This window comes from Populus euphratica, unplaced genomic scaffold, assembly GCF_000495115.2.
Source record: "Populus euphratica unplaced genomic scaffold, PopEup_1.0 scaffold1044.1, whole genome shotgun sequence".
NCBI lineage: Eukaryota > Viridiplantae > Streptophyta > Magnoliopsida > Malpighiales > Salicaceae > Populus > Populus euphratica.
This window is the reverse complement of record NW_011500887.1, coordinates 65,240-71,819: the sequence shown is the minus strand read 5'-3', so window position 1 is coordinate 71,819 and position 6,580 is coordinate 65,240. Positions and strand designations below refer to the sequence as shown.

General features: G+C 33.0%; 1 pseudogene; it reads right to left on the bottom strand.

The window, feature by feature from the left end:
• Positions 1–1,124: 1,124 nt before the first annotated feature.
• Positions 1,125–4,921, bottom strand: LOC105116720 (probable beta-1,4-xylosyltransferase IRX10L; annotated as a pseudogene).
• Between the last annotated feature and the right edge of the window lie 1,659 nt (positions 4,922–6,580).

Here is a 6,580-nt window from a genome sequence, read left to right as displayed (position 1 = left end):
GAAAACTGAATATAATTGAGGGCAAGTACTATCTTCTGGCTGAATTTTTGGCAGTACAATGTTTGAACACTGAACTTCCAAAAAGGTTAAAGAATCATATAAAATTATTCTTGATAATTTATTGAAGTTAAGATGGTTCTTCTTCTATATTCTTAACAACAATACCTATTTTGTTTTCAATAATTCACCAATTTCATTATCATGCTCGTAGTGATACATGGTTATGCTTGAAAATTATACATTGAGAAAAAAAAAATTCATGATCATCGCTGCAGCAATGCATGGAATGATGGACGAAGGTACAAAATCCAACAGTCTTAAGTTACAGTGATGTTCATGCAATTGTGCCTTAGTTAACAGTTAGACAGCCAATAAAAGAAGGGATTTCGCCTTCTTTTCTAGCTCAGTAAGTAAACCATGAAAGCTTCTATTGAAAGACTTAAAAATTTCGCATCCAAGCTGTGACTCAATATTACAGTTATTTTTTAAATTCTGATCAATTTTATGGTAAATGCCTATAGCTTCTGATATTTTGGCATAGTAATATATTTTTAGATAGCAATTGTTTAATTTAAAATTAATTTATTAAACCATAACGTTTTTTTCTCTCACTCTTTTTTTTTTGGATAGGATTCCTTTTGGTAATTTGTTTTAGTTTCTTCTTAGGAATTTTTGTGAGGTTTGATTTTTTTGGAGGATTTTTCTTAAAAAGAGATTTCTTGGCGTTCAGGGATTTCGGGTCTGTGTGACATTTTATTGGGAGGTTACTTTCTTGAGAGGATTTATTGAATATCACACTATTATTATTTTAGGTTAAATGGTATCAAGAATTGGAATCTAGTTCAAAATAATTCGCCAACACACTTATTGGTCCGGTGGCCGATGAGTCTCCTCTCGTTCTACCGACAAAACCAAATGGGATGTGATATTCTGTTTCAATCGGTGAACATGACCACCCAGGAAAAAGGTCAGGGAGGTCTTAGCACATGCAGTTCAACAGACAAACGATGCTCCAATTCAAAGAACATGCCAGTTTTTAGCTCATGTGGCTTCTAATCCATTGCTTTCAATCAATTTATGCAGTATTTCAAAGCAGGAATGCAATTAGTGAATCCCCAGGTCACTTGAAACACAACACAGAATAGTTTCCAGACCAAATTAGCCAAGGTTTAAAACTTGGTCACAGCATAAGATAATTATATGCTACAATGAAGTCGTCCATCAAGGGGATTAAAACATATAACAGTTCCTTGTTTGAAGTTTCTTCACCCATGGCAGAATACAACTAATAGCCACTCCCTTAAACATGCAGAATGAATCTTTTAATCTGATACATTGAAAGCAAAATCATGATTTACACTTTCTGTGAAATAGCCATCTTGATTAAACCAGCTTTTTTGGCAGGGCTAAGGGGCAGGCTGCTAAGAATTTAATCAAGAAGCATCGAGTTAAGGCTGCTACCAAGGTTTCAGGTCACCGACTGGGCCTGCAGTCCAATTTAAGATCTTCTCGCCTGACTTCAGGTGAACACTTATCACGAGGCAATTTTCGAGCAAGTCCATTCAAAACTTGATGGAAAGCATCTCCTGCTTGAGCAGGTTGTGGGAATAGCATTGCCTACTTCATTGAAGGGTTTGCAAGCAGTCTCTGCTTCCTCAATATCACTTCAGGTGGAATGGAAGTGAGTATGGTGTCTAAATTTGAAACATCTTTCTTATCTACAAATACCCCAATTTCTTCCCATGGGATTGCATCAGCAAAGGGTAAAACAATGTCATCAGCTATAATAACAGGGATACAGCCAAATATCACTGCTTCAACAAATCTCGGACTCCATGGGGCCCAGCCAAGGGGGCACAAACAGAAAACAACTTGTTGCATGCCTTCATAATACGTTGTTGGGTGCTATGTGGAAATGTCAAAAGGTGGATTGTCCTTGAAGTTCTCCCAGACTGCTACTCGTGCACCTCTATAAACATATGAAACAAATTGATCGGTGATCTCCACTTAAGCCTCTATCACATATAGGATCATTGCTAAAACATGAAATCTATGCTCTCTTCCAATTAGCTTGACAATTGAATGAAGAAGTTCAAATATTATATTTGACTTCTTTCTTCTAATTGAAAATATGTAAGGGTCATGATTCTAGTTTCATAACCCATACAATTCAGGTTTCATTTCTGTTGATATTTTGTTTGAAAATATACTTAAGCCTCACATCCTATGGAAAAGATTTGAAGTAATTGAACATCTAATCACTTTCTTAAACATGTGAGGAACTATGTGAGAATTACCTTGCATAGTAGCCACCTTCTGGGTCATTTCCTACATCATAAAACAATCCCCTGAAGTAAACAAAAATTGACCGACCGAGGTGTTTTTTCCGGAATCAAGTGGGTTTGCATTTTCTGTGGAGGAGCATATGGAGGAACTATAATGGAGCCATCTTTAAGCAAACGTGATTTCTCTGTCCAAAAGTTTGCACCAAGGTGTCACGTTGGAGAAAGGGAAGAATTCCTCTTTCGATAGCCTTCTCTTCCTGCAAAAGGATAAAGAATGGAAGAACATAAATTAAGAGTTGATGGAAATAAAAAGAAACTGCCAGAATGCAACACTTAATTACTAATTTATATCAATAATTAGATATACCAGAAAGATAGCAACCTCAACAGCTCTTCAGGAAACCATGTATTCAGGTCAATTGATTCAAAAATCAGAATGCATTGAGAAAATTTGTCAGCAGAATCTACAGGAAGCAGGAGAAGGTAAATAAAAAGGAAAAGGTTTACTCATTTGATAGTGGAAGCATGCACCAAAGTCGTGTGGCACAACAAAAAAGTGGTCTGCACCTTCAGTCCGATTCTAATAAGGCCAGTTTGAAGAAATAAGCTGTATAGCACTTCTCATCATTCATGGTGAGTTGAAAGGCAAAGGAAGGCCATTTGGAGTCAAATCACAGATTCTATATACAGAGGTATAAAACCAATAAGCTTCCTTGGGATTGAGTGTTCGTACAGGGCTAGATAATAAGAACCGATGCATATAGATCTCAACTGCGAACATGTGGGTAAGGCATCTTGGGTCCTTTTGCAGAATCTTCTTATTGTATTTGCTTGGAAGTTCATAGATAAAAACTTCAGCCTTCCAACAGGATCATCTTCCAAAACATCTATAGCACTACCTGCATGTTGCATAGCCCAGTCATACTTAAAGATCTCTCATTCATTGAACTCCGAACAACTTTTATAGTTTTATCAAATTCTGATTCATCAAATCCACTATTCGTAAAAGAAAACTTGACGTTTCATTTAAATCAGCAAGAACAAAACCTTCATTTTACCCTTTCCTTGCCCCCACATTTACCAAATCACATCCGATATTGCCAATTGTTTTTATTATCTTTCACATTGTTTTCCGCAAGTCCCTATTCCAAGATGTCATGTGTGTCTAATATTAAATACTTGGATAGTTACAATGGCTTAAGCATTATTATTTTTAACTTTTCAATCTCTAACTTGAGACAAATTGACCCTCCAATGTGATCTAGCTTTCCAGACTTGGGCAGTTCCTCTTCATAGTCAATGTAATAATATAAGGACATAGAAAAAACAGAAACAAAGAGTTAGGAAAGCTCTTTCATCATATGTTATGGCCACCTATGTCATCATTAATAGAAATGTACCAGGTGCTGGACACATTAGCGCCCATCTTCACGCCAAGTTGTTTCCCCAGCATGGAAACTCGAGACATTAGAAACCTAAAAAAATTCAATCATGTTTTTCCTTGACCCAAGTCTTTCTTAGCATACGTTCACCTACGTGAAGCTCAAACTAAGCCCTAGAGAAGTTGAATTTTACTAGAATAGCTACCAATCCTGATATTATCCCTTTCCATCTATCCTGCTTCAATAGCACTTATCTCTTCCTTAACTCTTCTCGTGATTGCTACATCAATAAGAAAGATTCCTACAATACATTCCAGTTAGTTTCAATAATAAGTGTTAAGCCTCAATTCTTCAATACATCAACAAAGAGATGATATCACTGTTATACTGGTAGACATGAACTAAACAGGTAGACATTCAGCAATCAAACTGAAGTCAGCAAATCATAATTTTTTACTTAAATTTAAGTAATCCCAAACATCCACCAACCTAACTATTACTTAAATTTAAGTAAATCCCAAAAATCCACCAACCTAACTATGTAATATAACTAGCAAAAAAAATCACTTCAAATAATTTAGACCTACATTACAGTTAAGAGACCAAAAATTACCACAAATCTATCTACTAATCAACTGAAAACTGTATTAGATCCCAAATAACATAAAACAAGATAAACCCAACAAAAAATTATAAACTTTAACAAGGAATAATTTAAAGAAAAACCAACCTGAAATCCTCTCAGTGCCTTGACTCCTGCCCAGCTCCACAGCACCGATACTCAAAACAAGACCAGCATACCAAATAACCCCAAAAAAACTCACTTCCAAATTTCCATTTTCTTGCTTATAATCCAATGAAATCACACAAAGAAGGAACTTCAAAGAATCAGAGAGCAAGAAAGGTGGGATTTCTGGAGGATATGCCCACAAAGAAGAAGGCTTTTTTTAGCTTATGAGGAGAAAGGAGAGATTTTTATTCTTCAGAAATATTATTAAAGTTGAAATGTCACAAGTAGTTAAGAGAGAGTTTTATATAAAAGAATCACAATAAATAGAGACAGAACCGGAGATTTTGATAGGGAAGGCCAAGCAAATTGGCTTCACGAGCACAGAGAAGTTTTTAAGGTTTTTTTTTTCAATGTTTTTTTTTATTAAGTTGTGTGTGCTGTGTGGTTTGATGGAAAGTCCATCTCATTACCAGACCATAGCCATGCTGGTCAGCGATTCAACCTCCTCTTTTTTATTTATTTATTTGTTTTTCCTTTCTTTTAATTAGTTTTAGTGTTTAAAAGTTTTTTAGATTTAAATAATTTAAGGATTTTGCAGTTGAAGCTTTGCTGGTGCCAGCAGTCCTATTAATTCAATTGGCATTAATAAATTGCTAAGGTGGCTAATTAATAATTAATGATGAGGAAAATGGGTGAACTGAGTCAAATTTGGAATAATATTGGTCAAAAATGTTTAAACAGTATTTAATGGAATAATACTCTAAATATAATTAATTTTTAATGTAAGATAAGAAAGTGCTATGTGATGTATGTGTTTTAAGGCATTGTGAATTTCTTTTTAATTGAGAATGAAAAAAATGATTTTTAAGTATAATAAATAAATGAAATGAAATGATGAATGAAAAAGAACCTATTAATTATCATTATCTTCGTGGGGCTCTCTATTTCTTATTTTATTCTAAGGGGATCCAAACCCATATCACTTCCCTAGTAAGCACACTTTGAGTTCTTCATATGATATCATCAAGTCTCATTTATTATAACAAGACATAAGGTGTTTTAGGCATTTAAACTTACAAAATACTATCAAGTATGTTGAAGAATCATTTTCATTTCTTTAATCTCATCAAGTTCATCTTAATATTATTAAGCAGCATATAATTAAGTTCAAACATGCACATTTTCTAGAGTTATTTTATCCAACTTTCATGGCTGAAACACGAGGCATTAACATTAAATGTTTATTTTATCATTCTTAATTATATCATTTCAAATCATTAAACACAAGCTAATAATAAATTTTACATTTTATATGAGTTTAATATCTATCATTTATTTTGTTTATGTAAAGATGTTCATCATACAAATGTTTCCTTCATTGTTTTTTCCTCTTGACCCAATATAGTATCCTCTCCCCTTCTAGTTTACTCATGTAATTTATAATTTTCACAATAAACATGTCTGTTATCATGCATCAATTCACACATCACTATTCTAAGTCAACAATCAAGCAAATTCTTTAATTTATGATGTAAAACAAGTTATTGGCCTATTTAAAAATTTTGTTTCGGCTCAGATATTTTTTTTCAAGACAACAACAAGATTACAATTAACACATTTCATCTTTCCATTTCATCCTTTTTCATTCTTTCTATAGGTTAGCCATTAGTTATGGCTTGTTCTTTAACATGTTGTGCACGTCATCAGCACAGTGAATATAATAATTTTTCATTTATTTTGCTTGATTGGTTAAAGTGGTCATCTAATATTTAATTAAACACTACTAAAAATACCTGCTGATTATAACTAGAAAAGATATTCACATTCCTAACTAGAAAACTTGAGTGCACTAATTTTAAAATTGATTATGGACAGAAAAAATATTTAGCCTAAGTGACTAAGTATGGCTAGAAAAGATATTAGTGTAAGTGTACTAATTTTGAAACTGATTATAGCTAGAAAAGATATTAGCATCCCTAATACATCCTACTTAAAATAAACTACTTTATAGTTTAATGTGATTTAAAAATTTAAAATATTAATCAAATTCTAAAATTTTAATAAATTAATTATTAAATCTCAAAATATATATAGAAACGTATTCTTATATTTTTATGAGAAATATAATATAATTTTATTTATCCTTTAAATATTTGATCATATTTAAATTAAACACTTAATTC